This window comes from Narcine bancroftii, chromosome 6 (genome assembly GCF_036971445.1).
Source record: "Narcine bancroftii isolate sNarBan1 chromosome 6, sNarBan1.hap1, whole genome shotgun sequence".
NCBI classification, from domain to species: Eukaryota; Metazoa; Chordata; class Chondrichthyes; order Torpediniformes; family Narcinidae; genus Narcine; species Narcine bancroftii.
The window spans coordinates 1,505,204-1,524,140 of NC_091474.1; the positions used below are offsets into that span (position 1 = coordinate 1,505,204).

At 36.7% G+C, this 18,937-nt stretch overlaps 1 protein-coding gene across 1 annotated transcript in view; it reads left to right on the top strand.

Annotated features, from left to right (window-relative positions):
* dpm1 (dolichyl-phosphate mannosyltransferase subunit 1, catalytic) overlaps positions 1-18,937 on the top strand; it is a 63,008-nt gene that overhangs the window by 18,504 nt on the left and 25,567 nt on the right. The window lies entirely within an intron of this gene.

The following is an 18,937-nucleotide window of genomic DNA, read 5'->3' on the forward strand; positions in this document are numbered from 1 at the left end:
TTATATTCCCTGTCTTTTATTTTTATTCCTTTTATATTATTATCTATTCTTATCAATTCTGCTAGTGGTTCTATAGCTAGCGCAAACAATAAAGGTGATAGTGGGCATCCCTGCCGCGTTGACCTGCTTAAGTTAAATTGCTTTGATACATGTCCATTTACTGTCACTTTCGCTAACTGTCCCTTATATAATGCTTTAATCCAATTAATATACTTCTCCGGTAAACTGAATTTTTGCAATACTTTGAACAAATAATTCCATTCTACTCTGTTGAAGGCCTTCTCTGCGTCTAAAGCAACTGCTACTGTAGGTGCTTTATTCCCTTCTACTGCATGAATTAAGTTAATAAATTTACAAATATTGTCTGTTGTGCGTCTTTTTTTGATAAATCCAGTTTGGTCTAAATTTACCATTTTCGGTACCTGTTCTGCTAATCTGTTTGCTAATAGTTTAGCTATTATCTTATAATCTGTGTTTAGCAAAGATATTGGTCTATATGACGCTGGTGAGAGTGGATCTTTCCCTTGTTTTAGTATTACTGTAATTATTGCTGTTTTACATGAATCTGGTAAGTTTTGTGTCTCATCAATCTGGTTGATTACATCCAGGAGGGGCGGTATTAATAAGTCTTTAAATGTTTTGTAGAATTCTATTGGAAATCCATCCTCTCCTGGTGTCTTATTATTTGGTCATTTTTTAATTATCTCTTGTATTTCTACTGTTCCAAATGGTTCTGTTAATTTATTTTGTTCCTCTATTTGTAGTTTTGGTAGTTCAATTTTAGTCAAAAATTCATCTATTTTCCCTTCTTTCCCTTCATTTTCAGTTCGGTATAATTGTTCATAGAATTCTCTAAAGTTTTCCTTAATTTCTTTTGGATTATATGTAATTTGTTTGTCTTTTTTCCTTGATGCCAATACCATTTTCTTAGCTTGTTCTGTTTTAAGCTGCCATGCTAGGATTTTGTGCATTTTTTCACCTAGTTCATAATATTTCTGTTTTGTCTTCATTATATTCTTCTCCACCTTATATGTTTGTAATGTTTCATATTTTATTTTTTTATCCGCCAATTCTCTTCTTTTAGTTGTATCTTCCTTCATTGCTAATTTTTTTTCTATGTTTACTATTTCCCTTTCCAACTGCTCTGTTTCCTGATTATAGTCCTTCTTCATCTTGGTTACATAACTTATTATTTGCCCTCTAATGAATGCTTTCATTGCGTCCCATAGTATAAACTTAACTTCCACTGATTCCGTATTTACTTCAAAATACATTTTTAATTGTTTTTCAATAAATTCTCTAAAATCCTGTCTTTTAAGTAGCATGGGGTTTAATCTCCATCTATACATTCTTGGAGGGATGTCCTCTAGCTTTACTGTCAATATTAAGGGTGAATGGTCCGATAGTATTCTAGCTTTATATTCTGTTTTTCTTACTCTATCCTGCATACTAGCTGATAACAAAAATAGGTCTATTCTTGAGTTTTATGTCTAGCTGAGTAGTATGAGTATTCCTTTTCTTTTGGGTTTTGTTTCCTCCATATATCCAAAAGTTTCATTTCTTGCATTGATTTAATTATAAATTTGGTTACTTTGTTCTTCCTGTTAATTTTTTTCCCCGTTTGATCCATATTTGGATCCAAATTCAGGTTGAAATCCCCTCCTATTAGTATGTTCCCTTGCGTATTAGCTGCCTTCAAAAAGATATCTTGCATAAACTTTTGATCTTCTTCGTTAGGTGAATATATATTAAGTAGATTCCAAAACTCCGAATATATCTGACATTTTATCATAACATATCTCCCTGCTGGATCTATTATTTCCTCTTCTATTTTAAATGGCACCTTTTTACTAATTAATATAGCCACTCCTCTTGCTTTTGAATTATACGATGCTGCTGTTACATGTCCTACCCAATCTCTCTTTAATTTCTTGTGCTCCAATTCAGTTAAGTGTGTTTCTTGGACAAATGCTATATCAATTTTTTCCTTTTTCAGTAAATTTAGTAGTTTCTTCCTTTTAATTTGGTTATGTATTCCATTAATATTTAAATTCATATAGTTCAGCGTAGCCATTTTATATTTTGTTTATCTTCTCTTTCTGTTTTTCCATCATTACCTTTCCTCCTTTTCCATTTCTGTTTTCTTATTTTCAACTCTTTATAAGACAACATTCCTACAACATCCAACATTTTCCTTATTCTCCTATTTCTATCTTCTTTATCCCCAATCTCCCCTTCCCCTCCTGAGTTGTCCTTTATCCCTTGTCGGACAACCACATCTCCCCTCTCCATTTGGATTTGCGAATCCACTCGCAAGCGTCAACTGATTTTGCAGTGACCGCTATTTCCCCCCACCCAGCCCCCCCCAGAAAAGATTTCACTTTTCATATGTCACAAAGGTCACTCTTTTAATTCCCTCCTTATTCTCTCTATTCCATTACCTTCCCTTATTAATTCTTGTCTATACTATCTATATTTTCCTCTAAGTACAGATACATTCACGTATGCACATTGTCTCTATTCACTCTTATACCTCTTTACCCGCATACATATCAATCGTGATCATTTTTACTCTCATTACCCGTCTTCATCCCTCAGTCTATTTTTGTAATTGTTCTGCAAATTTTCGTGCTTCTTCTGGATCAGAGAATAGTCTGTTTTGTTGTCCTGGAATAAATATTTTCAATACCGCTGGATGCTTTAGTATAAATTTATACCCTTTCTTCCATAAAATCGCCTTTGCTGTATTGAACTCTTTTCTCTTCTTTAGGAGTTCAAAACTTATATCTGGATAAATGAAGATTTTTTGCCCTTTATACTCCAGTGGTTTGTTGCCCTCTCTTACTTTTTCCATTGTCTTCTCCAGTACCTTTTCTCTTGTAGTATATCTTAGGAATTTTACTAAAATAGATCTTGGTTTTTGTTGTGGTTGTGGTTTAGAGGCCAATGCTCTATGTGCCCTTTCTATTTCCATTTCTTGCTGTAGTTCTGGACATCCTAGGGTCTTAGGGATCCACTCTTTTATAAAGTCCCTCATATTCTTGCCTTCTTCATCTTCCTTAAGGCCCACTATCTTTATGTTATTTCTTCTGTTATAATTTTCCATTGTATCTATTTTTTGAGCTAGTAGTTCTTGTGTCTCTTTAGTTTTTTTATTAGACTTCTCCAATTTCTTTTTTAAGTCTTCTACCTCCATTTCTGCTGCTACTGCCCGCTCTTCCATCTTGTCCATTTTCTTTCCCATTTCTGTTAAGGTCATATCTATTTTATTCACTTTCTCTTCTGTGTTGTTTATTCTTCTTCTTAAATCATTAAATTCCTGTGTTTGCCATTCTTTAAATGACTCCATGTATCCTCTAACAAGAGAAAGTATATCCTTTACCTTGCCTTTCCCTTCTTCTTCTAATTCACTGTACTCTTCCTCTTCTTCTTCTTCCTCTGGGTTGGCCATCTGTTGTTTCTTTGTTGCCCTTTTCTTCTCTTCTTTCTTGTTTCCATTGTCTTCTGTGGTCTCTTCTTGATGCAGGTGTTCTGCAGCTGTCGTTGCCGGCTGTGGCGATCGACTCCCCAGCTGGTCCCCCCTCCCGTCGGTGTGTTTTTTTTCATGCGCGGTTGCGCACTTTTACTCGGCTCTGCGAGCCATTTTTGTAGTCCACTATCTACCGACCTGAGGGAGCGGGTTTCTCTCTCCACATCGGGCCTCTTCGGACAGGTAAGGCCTTCTCTTTCTTCCTCCGTTGTCTTCTCTTCCTCTCTTCTTACCGTTGATTTTTCTTTTTTGTCGCCATCTTCTTTCCACCTTTATACTCACTTTTCTTTAACTTTTATTTCTGTACCTTTGTATTTTCTCTTGTTTTTCCCGACTTTTCTGGAGAGGGCTGGAGTTCACCGTCCGGCCACTACTCCATCACGTGACTCCTCCTCACTGGTGAATGTTCTTCATGATTACATAGACATGAAGGTTCCAGGATAGATCTTCAGGGATGTTCACACCCAGGAATTTTAAGTTCTTTACCCTTTCCACTGTTAAACCCTCAACGAGGACTGGTTTGTGTACTCCTCATTTCTCCTTCCTGAAGTCTAGAATCAGTTCCTTAGTTTTGGTAACATTGAATGCAAGGGTGTGGTTGTGATACCACTCCACCAGCTGATCTATCTCACTTCCTCATTGTCATCTGTAATGCTGTTGATAACCGTGGTGTTATGGAATTTGTACATGGAATTTGAATTGTGCCAAGCCACACAATCATGGATGCACGAGAGTCGAGCAGGGGGCTAAGCACATAAGCTTGAGGTGTGGCTGTGTTGATTGTCAGTGAGAAAGAGATGTTAACCTCCTTTGCACTTGCATCCCACTAATTTGATCATTCATTGTCCCAGGATAGGAATGGGGGTTTGGCTTTTCATATTTGACCACTCCTAACTGGGACACTGAATGCTTTCACAATTGCAAGGACCCAACCCTGGGGTTAGGCCTGTTCTACCTTCTACTGGTGCAATTACCCGTTTCACACTTGCCTGATTGCAACTCCGGCATCTGTAGACATCGGGGATTGGTCTAGGGGTAGAGACAGTCAATCCCCGGCATGAGATGACATCATCTGATGCCGGCATTGATCTGATTTTGCTTTCACACTTGGCACTTTAAAGGCTGATTGGCTTTTGATTCCTGGGGTCACTTGCAAGTGTGAAAGGTGCTACAGTTACCAATTTGCACTGACTGGTCTTCCAATGAGGAAGTCAAGGATCCAGTAGCAGAGGTCAAATTGGGCCAGCATGACTTGACCAGGAACTGTCCATGCATTATTATTTGCACTCCAATGTATTGTGTGGTGGATTATTTAGTTGATCTGTAGCTTCAATAAAAAGCTAGTAATCAGTATTTTAACATTCAAATGAACTTCCTTGATCTGTTTACGCACTGTATCCTTTCAATTTGTGAACTGGCCATTTTGCTTTCTTGTTCTTGCTGGCTGGTAAGAAAAATCGAAGCAATGCTATTCCATTGTTATTTATACAATACAACCTCTGGAAAAATTAGTTTAGACTTTATCATGCATCATGTGATGAGGCCTGACTTCATAATGTTTATTTCTAACCATGTGGAATAGCTATTGATTTAATATAAAGAGTTTTTCACCCTTGTTCACAATAATTTATTTGTATTATTTAAATTTCTAAAATTAAAAAATTTATAAATTTAGACATCATGGTAACAGGCCCTTTCGGCTCATGAGCCTGTGCCACTCCATTGACTTACAACCCCTGCTATGTTTTGAGTGGTGGGAGGAAACTAGAGCACCAGGTGGAAACTCGTGCAGACATGGACAAAGTCCTTACAGACAGTGTGGGATTTGAACCCCAGTCCCAGTTACTGACACTGTAACAGCATTGCACTAACTGCTACACTAACTGTGCCACCCTTTAGACATTTTAGAATGGTCTTTTCACCCATTTATATAGCTGGAAAGGTACCTCAGGAGATTGTTTTGCATTAGCATACTGACAAGGTCCAAAGACTTTAAATTTAGACATACAATACAGAACAGGCCTTTCTGCCCAATTGACCAACATTTCCTGTACTTGTTGAAGTGTTGGAGGAATCGGGAAGATCCATGGAAAACCTAAACAGACACTGGGAAAATGTACAAACTCCTTATAGACAGTGTTGGATTTGAGTCCAGGTCACTTGTGCTGTAATATAACAATACCATTTTGTATTTAATATGCCATGACCCTTCCTCGAGTTCTTCCATAGCTTTGATTTTTTTTCATTTCCTTTGTATTCATTTTGTATTCCTTTGTATTCAATTCATTTTGTATATGTGGTAGGTAGATAGTTCAGAGCCTTCATCTTCATTCAGAAATATTATAGAATCATATAGCATTGGAACAAGACATCAGGCCCACTGACTATCAAACACCCAAAATTAAATTTAAAAACACCAATGCGAGAGAAACTCGGCAAGTCAAACAGTAAAGATACATATCCAATATTTCAGGCTTGAACCCTTCATGGTCCTTCATACCTTGATGAAGGCCTCAAATCCAAAACATTGGTTATGTCTCATTACCTTTGCTATATAGAGGACACTGTTTGACCTGCTGAGTTTCTCCAGCATTGTGTTTTTACTTCCACTATGGTGTCTGCAGACTTCAGTGTTTTACCCAAAGTTAAATGCTCTCCTTGTCATTACCCATTGTGGTTTCGTCTGACACAAGATGGAGACGATTTTGCAAATTAAGATTTTTCCTGTATCTCATTGTGCGACAACATACCCGTAGTCATGATGTTCAAAGTGGGAATAGCAGGCTTCAGTCTCAGAATGGTCAATAAAGATTTTCCATAGATTGGCTTTGTGGTTAGTGACTAGTGTGAATGTCTATCCAGTAAAAAATGGTGCAGTCTTATAACTCAAAATATAATCAGCATCTTTGTAGTTTTTTCCCCAATTTTTGGCCAGCATTATAATATTTAAAAAATAAATCTTTGCTGAAGCTTTTCTTCCTGAGCTCGAAGTTATAAGGTTCTTGTCAGAATTTGCAAATTCAATTGGTGTGACATTTGGCCTGACGTACCTGGAGCACAGTGATCTATAATGTCTGCGTATGGATCATTAAACAGATCTTTGCATTTCCTAAAAACTTCTTTAAACACGGCTGTGATGTATTCATGTTCAATACTTTTCTCTAATTCATCCGCAGCTCTCTCAACCAAACTTTCAATCTTTTCCTTGCGGAACTGGTCTGTTCACACGATCAATCTCTAGCATTAGGTTGCAGGCTCTTGAATTTCATTGCATCTCTGATCCTTTTTTTCCTTCACTTTCCTCTGATCCCATTTCTTTGGCCAGTTCCTTCCATCCTGAGTGATTGCCCCTCTCCATACTCTCACCTGTGAATTCAGAGTCTGATGAAACATTTTCCTCCACTGCCTCCCTCTCTGTGCCCATTCCTTTGGCCAGGAGTCTTCACTCTAGATTGATAATCCTTCCATCTCTAGTTCTGATCACTCTGGCTCTTCTCCAGATCAATTCATTGCAAACTGCTGATGCAATGGTGATCATTTTGCCTCCCAATTAGTGGCCTTATAATCTCTAATCACTAGGTTCTTGGGAATAGGATCCGTAACATACTATTTAGTTGAGGTTCCAAAGATCCTATTGATTTTACGAGAGATTAAACGGCTGCCAATTAGGAGGTAAAAGATAGGATTTCAGTTAAAAAATTAACAATTTATTTTAAATGTTTTACTTATGTGTAATGTTTTTAGTTTTATTTTTATGTAATTTTAATGGTTAAATGTCTTTAAATGTAAGAAACAGAAACTGTAAAATGGTAGCAGGAATTGATTGTTCAGCCCTTTGATACTCTTCTGCCATGTAAGGCAAGCATAGTTGATATATTCTCATTCTCTCTCCTATCTTTTGATGTCTCTTTGTCTAGAAATCTGTCTCTCTGTTTCTTAAATATATTCTACTGCTTGGCTTCAATTCGGTGTGAGAGAATTTCACCAATTCACCACCCTACAAGATGAGATTTCTTCATTCATCACAGTATGAAATGTCTTTCTGTGTATCCGAAGACCAACCCCAGGTTCTACTTCTGATAACTGACCTAAACTCTCCTTGTCAGACAATCCTTCTGTCCCAGAAATCAGTTTGGTAAACCTTTGTTTCATTTTTAAGGCGCTACAGGAAAACCTCTGGTATCCAGCAACCACGGAGATTGCTAACTGTAATTTCTGGTTGCTTGAAACTTGCTCTTACAATCCCTAACTACGTAATACACTTGAATTAAGAATTTAAAAGATAAAAATATTGTACTTGCACCAAACAAACTTCACTTGATTATATAAACTGTAAAGCATTTTACTTTATTTTCAGGACATTCCTTAAAAATGTTTACTTGTCACTGCATCTACAGGTTCCTTTCCCTCCATGGAGCTGCCTGAAAGATGAACAATAAGATTATAGATAATTAGCCTTCCCCCACCCCAAATTTTGTATGGCAGCCTGCCTAGATTTTACTCCTAACTTGATGAAGAGCCCAAGCCCAAAACATCGGTTCTGCATCTTTATCTTTGCTACGTAAAGGACACTGTTTAACCTGCTGAGTTTCTCCAGCATTGTGTTTTTACTTCAATCAGTGTCTGCAGACTTTAGTGTTTTACTCCTGTTGGTATTCTGTCATTAATTGAAACTTTTTGTTTTGGTGAAAGATTATTTTCCTTTATCTTGTTCAATAGTCGATCTTCCTTTCAGCTGTAAAAGTATCTGATGTAGCTTCAGGAAGTTGGTGATGAAGTGAGTGCTTGTCGTTGCCTTTGTGTGAGATCTTCAGCTGTTGCATGCAGCTGGCTCGACTGCTGCGGGAATAAATTTGCAGCTCTAAATACAGTTTACAGTGATTCTGCTTTCCGTTCCCCCAGCAAATGGTTCCAACGTGGCTGCAAAAGATTCAATTAAATCTGCAAATCAGCATATTGCATTAAAAAATAATTTGTAACCAAATACCACATGTAGTTCTGATTCATACAATGGTTCTTGCAGACTGGGAGATTGCTTCATTGAACACCTCTGTTCTGACCGCTGTAATTGCATGGATGTCCCAGTGGCTACCCATTTCAATTCCCCGTCCCATTCCATTGCTGACATGTCTGTCCATGGTCTCATGCACTGCCAGACTGAGACCACCTGCAAATTCGATGCATCTTCCATCTGGGCACTCTTCAACTGGATTACATTAACATTGACTTCTCTTTTCTTTCCTCTGTCATCTTTCCCCATCTCTCTCTCTCTCACTCGCTCTCTTCCCTTTTCCCTCTGTCTCCTCTCACAGAGCCAAACTCAATTCTCACCTTTTGTTGGTCTGAACTCCTACTCTGGCCATTCTTCAGCCTTTATTATTGCGCCTTCCTGTTCTCTGCCTATTCTTTGAGGAAGACCACAGGCCTGAAATGTCAGTAATGGATGCTGCAAATCCGGCTAATTCTTCCAGCATTTCAGTATGTTTTTACGGACCATGAATCCCAACAATTTCCTTTGGATGTGGATATCATGTTAGCATGGAAAGAATGAGTTCTGGCATATTTGCACACAATTCCCAAGCTTTCTAGTTGCTAAAACATTTATTTTTATTGCCTTTGTTTTGCACAAGTCGTCTTAGCATTTTTATTGTGGGAAGAAAATGAGTTGAACTCCTAATCGAAGGCTAATTTATTTATTCATCATTTACTTCTACTCTCATTTCCCTCTCTTAAAGTTTTTGTAAATGAAACTTGTCAAAGAGTATGGTTCATCAGCTATAAATATCTTCAATGCAATAAAGAAATAGTCTCAGGAATTTTATTATGCATTCAGCTGTTGATTTTTTTTGAGAATAGCTGATCGCAAATATGAAGTTGATTGCACAACAATTTCTGAAGCATTCGATCCACACAAGAATAGGATCACTTCTAAATTCTTTATGAATTGATTTGTTTTTGAATTAAGAATAAATTTGCATTTTCCTGTTTGAAATATGCTGATAGAACTTCACAGCAGTTCACATTTTACTTTCCAAGTATACAGGGGGTAGGAAGTTAATTTTTCATTTATCCAAATTGCTCCTCACTGTTATATGACTATATTTCCTCAGCAGTTATGGGAGATCTACTTTAGGCCATATTTTCTACATTGTCTTCAGGTGGGGATCTGGCTATTTTTGGGGACCAAACATTATTCATAGAGTTATATTCATTTTTGAAGTGAGTTTTTGAATTGGGTTGCATTTTAAGTAACAATAATTTAATTGGCACTGTGGCTAAAGCAAAGGAAGATCAGATGTTAATTAAGGTGATAGCAGTTTGAATTCTAATCCTAGTTTGTCTACCTAATTCATTGAATGTTATTAACTCTTTTAAAAAGTAGTACTGGATCAAACAAATCTTCCGATTCAGTTGGCCATTTGCTATCCTAACTGGCCTTATTGAAGGTTAACATACTTGACATGCAGTGTTGAATTTAAACACTTTTTGACATTTATTCCACTGGATTGATGATATTTTGCAGAAAAAAGTTGCATCTCAAGATTTTCTTGGGTTAGGTACTGATGGATGGTAAGAATGTTTTCTACGTTTTCCATGTTTGTCAGAAAGTTTATAAGAGTCTTCTTAAAGGAAGTAAAATGCATATTTAGTTGTGAAATTCTGAGTTTTGATGTGGGTACAGAAGATTAACCAAGAAGAAAATAAAGGGGTTTAGGAGAGACTGGTGAAGCTGAAATTGGATGGACCAGCAACGTTGATGGGACAGTTGAACAAATATGTTTAAATTATTGAGGTCTGTAGTGGAATTGCTGAGGAGAACCTTCCCATTGTGGAGGGGATAATAACCAGAGAGAGCAAATCTAAATATTGGCAAAAGTATCTTGTGCAATATAATGAAGTTCAACTCTGAAAAACACTGCTTGAAAGGATCTTGGGGAAAAAAACTCAACAGCTTTTCAAAGGAAAATGGGTGTACACTTTAAGTGAAATAATCATTAGGACCGGTCAATAAACATTGGTTAAATTTTTCAAATTGGCAATATGAGCACAATGGATTTCCTGGGCTCTGTAAGTGTATGATTCTATAATGCTTGTGGAGAGAGGCAATGTTGTTGTAGAATTTTAATTCGAATATCTTCCAACAGTAAGTACTTGCTGGAGGTTTACAGCTGCTTTTAACCTACAATACTGGTTCAAAATGGGTAAAGATACTGGTGAATTTGTACTGTTCATTTCTGTTCCCTGATCTACTTTTTTTAAAATTGAAACTTCCACCAGTCTTTCACCCAAATTTTATCTGGTGTTTTCCTCACTGCCCCCACTCAGATTTCCTGCTTAAATGTAGAGTTGAAGTGCAAGAAATACATGAGGTATGAGATTAAAAGGTAGAATCTTGGTACATATTCATTGGCAGAGACAAAAGAGAAATTGTTAATGGTTTGTAAACAACACTAGTGCGCGGCAAGTACTGGTAGCGTGGCATTCACCAGAAGATCCACCTAGCAGTTCAAGAAATGTAGCCTGTTGGTAATTTGTTTTTTTTCCTTTCTACGTGAATCTTCTTCCAAATGTTGAGCAGATGGTGCAGTACTGGTGAACTTCTATGTTGCACCAGCTTTTCATCCCACTTATAAAGTATATGTCCTGGTACCTTCTCCCCTATTTTATCGAGCTCTAACCTGGTCCAATCTGGTTTTTCCCTTGTTTGATAAAAATCTGATAGGTATCTTAATTGTGCTGCTCTATAATAATTCTTAAAGTTTGGTAGCTGTAAGCCCCCTTGGTTGTACCATTCTGTTAATTTATCTAGTGCTATCCTCGGTTTCCCCCCCTTTCCATAAGAATTTCATTATTATTTAGCTCATTGAAGAATTTCTCTGTTAAGGGAATTGGTAATGATTGAAATAGGTATTGTATCCTTGGGAAGATGTTCCTTTTAATGCAATTTACCCTTCCTATCAGTGTTAGTGGTAAATCTTTCCAATCTTCTGAGTCATCTTGTAATTTCTTCATTAATGGCTGATAATTTGTATAGATGGCCTAGATTATTATCTAGTCGAATACCTAGGTATCGGATTGCTTGTGTCTGCCATTTAAATGGTGATTCTTTCTTAAACTTTATGAAATCCGCATTATTCATTGGCATTGTTTCACTTTTAATTGCGTTGATCTTGTACCCTGATATTTCTCCATATTCCTTCAATTTCTTATTTAATTCTTTTATTGATAATTCTGGTTCTGTTAAGTATACTATGATGTCATCTGCAAATAGACTGATTTTAAAATCCTCTTTTATTTTTATCCTTTTTATTTTATTTTCTGTTCTTATCAGTTCTGCCAAGGGTTCTATAGCTAACGCGAATAGTGAGGAAGATAGTGGACATCCCTGCCTAGTTGACCTGCTTAATTTAAATTAATACCAAAATTATTATTGACGCAAAATCATCTAATCCCTTTCACAATAGATAACCTTTCCTTTAGAGAATGGGAGAGAAAAGAGTAGAAAATGGTTTTTTGGAAAAAAATTTATTATCTTTTGAACAAATGAAGTACAAATATGGTATAACTCACAGTACAATGTTTGCATACCACCAACTGAAAACCTACTTAAAGGACAAGAGAAAGAGAACGATGAAATAAGCTGTAAATCCAAACAAAAGTGGGAACAAGATCTAAACATAAAGATAAAAAATGAAAAATGGGAAAAGCTATGCTCCGGAACTATAAACACGAGGTTACGCATGATACAATATAATTGGTTACACAGGCTATACACCATGCCCCAAAAGTTAAATAAATGGGACCCAACAGTATCGGATAGATGTAAGAAGGAAGCGGGAACAACAATACATGCAATTTGGGCATGTGAGAAAGTGGAAAAGTTTTGGGAAGATCTAAACCAGGTATTAAATAAAATCACAAAAAGCAACATACCAAAAAATCCAGAGATCTTTCTTCTAAATAATATGAGAAGTAAAGAATTAAGCCTCAAATTGGATGAGGCACAAAAAAGATTTATTATGATAGCTTTAGCTGTAGCAAAAAAATGTATACTGTTAACCTGGAAATCAGAAGAGAGCCTGAGAATACAGCAATGGTACATGGAAATGAATAAATGTATTCCATTGGAAAAAATAACATACACTATGATTTTATTTTTTAAATTATTCGAACAAATTTGGAAACTGTACATGGAACACCGCGGACCTCCACCCCCTAAAATGATAGAATGAGAAGAAGACAAAATGAACTGACCCAGTGTGTAAAAGTAGAAGACACAATTTTCTTGTTTATTTTCATTGTGATGATACTGTTTAATGTATATGTTGAACTTTTAGTGGGTAGGGAGGGGGGTGGGAAGAAGGGAGGGGGGAAAAGGGGAGAAAATGACACTCTGTATATTCAAGAGGGAAATGTTTGTGTGTATTTTGGTCAGTATGGTTCATAGTGTGAAAAATAAAAAAAATTCAAAAAAAAAGAAATGTAGCCTGCAGGCAAAGTAAATTGGCAATATCTTAAAGTTCTGTTTGCCTTTGCAACTTAGGGCAGTGATTTAAATTTAGAAAGTGCACTTCATATTCTTTATGGAATTTGCACAGTGTACTTTCCTTCTGAATCCATTCTGTGTGAATTTATATTATTACCAAAACTATATTCCTATTCTAAAAACACAGTGACAGATTCAATTTTAACACAATTGAAGAGCTGGTTCTTTTTCATTGATGTACAAACTCAAATATCTGAAAAAGCATGTAATATCAAAATTAAAACATAGTAATTTAATCAGCAATATTCAAAATTTGATCTTAATTCATAAGATGAGCCTAATTTTATTGTGTGTGATGTGTCAGCGATACTGTTTAATGGAATGTGATGTTGTCTTAGCATTGAGGCCATTGCCAAATTTTCAGTTGTAATTTTGATTTTAAAATTAATTGGCTCAGAATTTTTAATTGTTGAGTTTCTGACTTTAAAATCTCACTTGGAAATCCATAAAATTTATAAAACCTCCTTTGGAGAATGTCAGCAAATCCATTAAACATATTTTCCAACTTAAATTTTACCAACAGATTTTAACGTAAAATATATATGTGAATCAAAGTAAATTTCTATGGGCCTCTACATTTGCGCTGCAATGTAGGGTACTATTCTACTGAACTAACTTTTCACTAGTTTTCACCAAAGGTCAACATTTATGAATTTATTTAATATCCACTTTATTAAAAAAGGAAAATGAACGAATGAAAATTAGAAAAAAAAACAGAAAAATGTTGGAAGTTCTCAGTAGGTTAGGCTGCATCTGAGAAGAGAAACACAGACCTTTCAGATTTGAGCCCCTTTGTCATAATGTATTCAAGTTCTCAGAAACTAGGTTTTTCCGTGTATCTCGTTACGTGACAAACAATTCAACTCTTCATTTTCTGAAAAGAAACTTGATTCCTTGGCATTTCTGGCAACAGACTTAATATTTTAATTTACTGAATAAATATTTAATTTTACATTTTAAATATTACAAAGAATTCACTGAATTCGTCTTTGGTAAATTATGGTTTCTTTCCAACTACCCTTTCTGCATAATGTACTTGTTTGACAAAAGACAAAGGAAGAAAAACCCAACACCCAACCCCAACCCACCAATTTTCCCCTGCAACCGCTGCAACCGTGTCTGCCTGTCCCGCATCGGACTTGTCAGCCACAATCGAGCCTGCAGCTGTCGTGGACTTTTACCCCCTCCATAAATCTTCGTCCGCGAAGCCAAGCCAAAGAAGAATATAGGCAAGTTGCTTTTTAAATTCTTCAGGTAGTCTGTTTCTTTATTCGGGGGCATACCATCTTTAATGTAGGTATATCAGCATGAACACAAAACATTATAACCTGAGAGAATCTACAAACTGCACTTTTGCTAGCTATATTTACTGAAAGTTGAAGTATGGCTTAAAACAATATTCTTTTACCTCCTGAAAATTGACTTTTCTTTTATTGACTACAATTCTTCTGCCAAACTCAATTCTCTTTGCATTAAATTGATTTGATCAGATAAAAAGGTGGGCCTGTAAACTGTACAGGAAAAAGGTAATAGAGTCACGTAGAGACTCAAACTATCATTTGTATTTAATCTTGTTTGGCAGGAATACTTCAGTACAGAGTACAGTTCTACTTTTTCATTAATAAAATGCAATGTTTTGGTTTTATGACTTGAAATTGCGGATAGCTGTAAAGCTTTAGCATGTTAATAAAAGACAAATATAAATTACAATTTATTTATTTTTAAAAAATTAAATTTAAATAGCACAGTAACAGGCCCTTCCGGCCCACGAGCCCGTACTGCCCAAATACTCCAATTAACCTACAACCCCTGAATGTTTTGAATGGTGGGAGGAAACCAGAGCACCTGGAGGATACCCATGGGGAAAACGTACAAACTCCTGGCAGACAGCACCGGTTTTGAACAGAGTTGCTGGCACTGTAATACCATTGTGCTAACCACTGCACTAACAGTGCCACCCCTGCATTATATGTACATTTAATATTTGCAATTCTCCTGGTTTTAAAAAAATTGGTTAGAATGTTGGGGTTTTGCTAAGAAAAAAAATCCATGAGCAGGATCTGCAGAAAACTTGCATTTCCTCATACACACCAATTGCCACGGACGGGGGTAAGATGAGTCCGAAGCTAGTTAATCTCACAGTGAGAATGCAGCAAATCAAAATTAACTGCTTTTGTTTTGACAAGCTAAAACTTGCAAGTTGTTCATTCAATAGTTATTGCTGGACAGTTGAGCAAAGTTGCACAGGAATAATTTTCCCCAATTTAATTATCTTGTTTATTACTGCTTCTTGGTTTTAAAAAAAATCTCTTAAATTTTACTGGCTTTCATGGAAAGACCTTCACTGCATTGAACTAAATCTTTAAGTAGATCATCAAAAGATTTTCCTCATGTGGATGCTGCCACTGTCGGAGAGAGCAAGTTGGGTTAGGGTTTTGGAGATGGAACTTGGAAGATGAAGTTTACTATTGACTTCTATTTCTTCTACCATTTTGCACTGCAACTGCAGCTGCAGAGTGCTGCCTCCATGCCAGCCACGCCAGTATTAGAATTGATGCAGAAAGTGCCATGGGTTTCATAAGTAAAGTTATAGTATCAGGAGATGTCCTGCAGTGTCGGCCAACCAGCTGTTCTGAGTTCATCATTGTGTGATATGCACATATGGAGACAATAAATGGTTTTCAAAGAAGGTGGTCAAACGGCCTTCAGCTTGAAGGTTTTTATTTGAATGTGACTGCTGGTCATTCCTGCTGAACACTAACGCATCTTCCAGCTGAGGGGAGGGGGGGAAGCAAGGACCACAAGACCAGTAGTATCTAAACAAAATTCTACTTTCTGTAAAACATTTGCTTGGGCAGAATTGTTCACTGTATCTTGTCTGAAAGTGTCCAGATGAACCTTTTTAAATCCATGTTTCCTGATGAACGGAACCACTCCATAAATCTGAACTTACTTCAAAGCAGCACTTTGTTCCAAATCCTGAACTCTTTGGATTAATGCCGGTGGTATTAAATCAGCATTTAGCCACTGCACTTTGGAGTAATGCACATAACAACAAATTGACAATTGATATTTAATGATAAGGGAGATCCTTGGTTAAGAAGTTCAGAACCAGTAAGTCCATAAATCTCAAAAGAAAGGATGGGTCATTTAAAATTTAGTGATGAGACATTTCTTCATGGCAGAGGGTATTGAATTTTTTGTAAGTATCTTTATTCTGAATAACCGTAGAAGTTTGGTCATTTCAAAATAGAAAGTGATAACATTCTGTACAATGAGCGAATTTGGGAATAGTTCAAGAAAATGATGATGCAATCAAAAATCAGCCATGATCTTAAAGGATGGTGGAGCAAGTTAGAAGGGTGAAATGTTCATGCAGGTGTTTACCCTGAAGGAGCAGTATTTAAATGGTTGTAGAACTAGCTTCACTTGTATTGTCAGATCATGAACTTTCTTTCTAATTGCTCCAGGTTTTGGGATTTTTCACAATTAGAGTTCTTGAAAAGTCCCCAGCCGCTCCCACTTCCCCTTTGCACAGAGGGCCTTCTTCTCAGCCTTTGTTTTAGACCTCACTTGAGTATACCTCTGGGTGAAGCAGTAAACACTGTCCTTCTTCAGAACTTTGTCAACTCCATCACTGCCATCATTGTGTATTTGTACAGTGTGGTTTTGCTGGGGAGTATGTCTTCAGGGCAAGTGATCTTCAGGCATCGAAATTTCTACAGGCGTTACGTGGAGAGTATTCCGGTTGCATCTCTGGAATGGAGGTGCCAATGCACAGGACAGGAAAAATCTCCGGAGAGTTGCTAAGTCAGCCAGCGGCATCATGGGCAACAGTCTTCACTCCTTCGAGGACATCTACAAAAGGCAGCGTCATAAGAAAGTAGCCTCTAACCTCATGGATCCCCACAACTCAGGCTATGTCCTCTTCATACTGCTGCCATTAGGAAAAGGTTGCAGGAGCACAAGGTCAGCTTCTTCTCCTCTGCCATTAGATTTCAGAATGGACAATGAACCACAGACACTAGCTCACTCGCTCTATTTATTTATTTTTGATGTGATTTATTGCAATATTTGCACATAACAATAAATTCTGATTCTGAACTTGTACTGCTATCCAGGATAAAATATCTGCAAAACTGGTTAGGTTTAAGAAAGTGCCTGGGTCCCATTTCAGTGCATAATTCTGGATGCTTTTATTGGGCTAATTTTACAATATTTTGTAAAGGGGGGAGGGCGGGGAGCAAGTGCATTTTGACAGTAAAGGCAGCACCTAGTTAATGCGAAAAACAAAAGTGTAATTATGAGACCACTTTGTCCAAGTAGAAGTTGGGGGAAAAAGTGAAGCCCAATAACCTAGAAGCTCTGCTTTGGTTACAAAGTAAGATTGGCCACGTCTTAGCAAGATGACAGCATGCAATCTGAGCCCGAAAATGTAGAACCTAAAAATGGATGAAGAAATAACACAACAGAAAAGTTTATTTTTAAATTGAATAATTGTTGAAACTCAGTTGCAATCTTATTTATTACTTTCCTCTAGACCAGTTCTGTGACTGAATATAATGTGGCAGACTAATACAATCTGAATTGAAAATAAAATTCTAAAGTGTTGTATTTAGATGTGATTCTTTCATATTTCATATTCCAATGTCGATCTGAGTTTATTGTCATATACACAAGTACAATGTGTAGATGCACCAAAATTATTACTGTTGTAGCCAAATAGGTAGGTGATGTACCAACTGTCAAGGTAGAAAAAGAGATAACATACCAAATGATAAATACAATTTTGCATTTAAAATTTTGCAGCTGTAATAACCATCTTATGAAATAAATTGAATATGATCATTTAGTACATATTTCCAGTTAGCAAAAACTTTCCACTCACTAATTATCTATTTTTTGGTCTGTTTGGTCATCAGGAGACATCATTATAATGTCTGGACATATTTTCCTCTAGGAAAATAATGGAAAGTAATTCAGAGTAGCAGCTATATTTTATTTCTACTTCTCTCCTTTCCCTAAAGATATTGTAACCTTGAAGTGGTATTACATTGTGGTAGAGCTCACCTTTACACTTATTGTCAGATCAGGATCCTGAATGAGCAGACTGGACGATAAAGAATAACAGTGGCATGATAATTTTTGACAAGAACTAAGCAAAAATATTCTGCCAAATTTTAGTTATTTGTGTTATGAAATTAGAATACCCTGAAAGTAATTGACATGACCAGCATAATTTGTGGTAAGAGAAATAAAGTTAACTTTCATCAAAATTAGGAAAATGAAAGAATTATTGCATTGAGTTGCATTGATAGTGGGGAAGGGTGGATGTAATAAAGGGAGTATCTCTGAAAGAATGGAAGCAGATGTTCCTCACATGTCTCCAGGGAAGTTAGAGAGAAAGAAAACAAAGTGATTAAAAACCATTCTGGAGTGTTCAGAGATATTGAGGGTGTTTGCAGCAAGGTGGTGCAGCCTGCAATGGAGAATGCAGGATGTCAAAAGTGATGGGAGTTGACAATCTGTGTGAATTGGTCTGACGAAGGTCTGGGTTTGTCAATTAGATGTGCATTTGAAGGGCAGACTTTTGTTTGGACATATTGGATACCCTAAGGATGTAGTTGGCAAGGGAGCCAGGAGAATGGGAGCAAACACTTAAGAAAGCCTAGGAGAAATTCAGTGCTTCATATGCCCCTGCCATAGGCAGGGTCATGCCCTATCTTTCCTGATAAGGCATGGTTAAATTAAATGGTCTGCATAGTATGCAGATGATATCAAAATACAAATATTTTTGACAAATAATAGTTTGTTGCATGGCAAGATCAATTGCCATCCAATCTACATGGTTAGACACATGA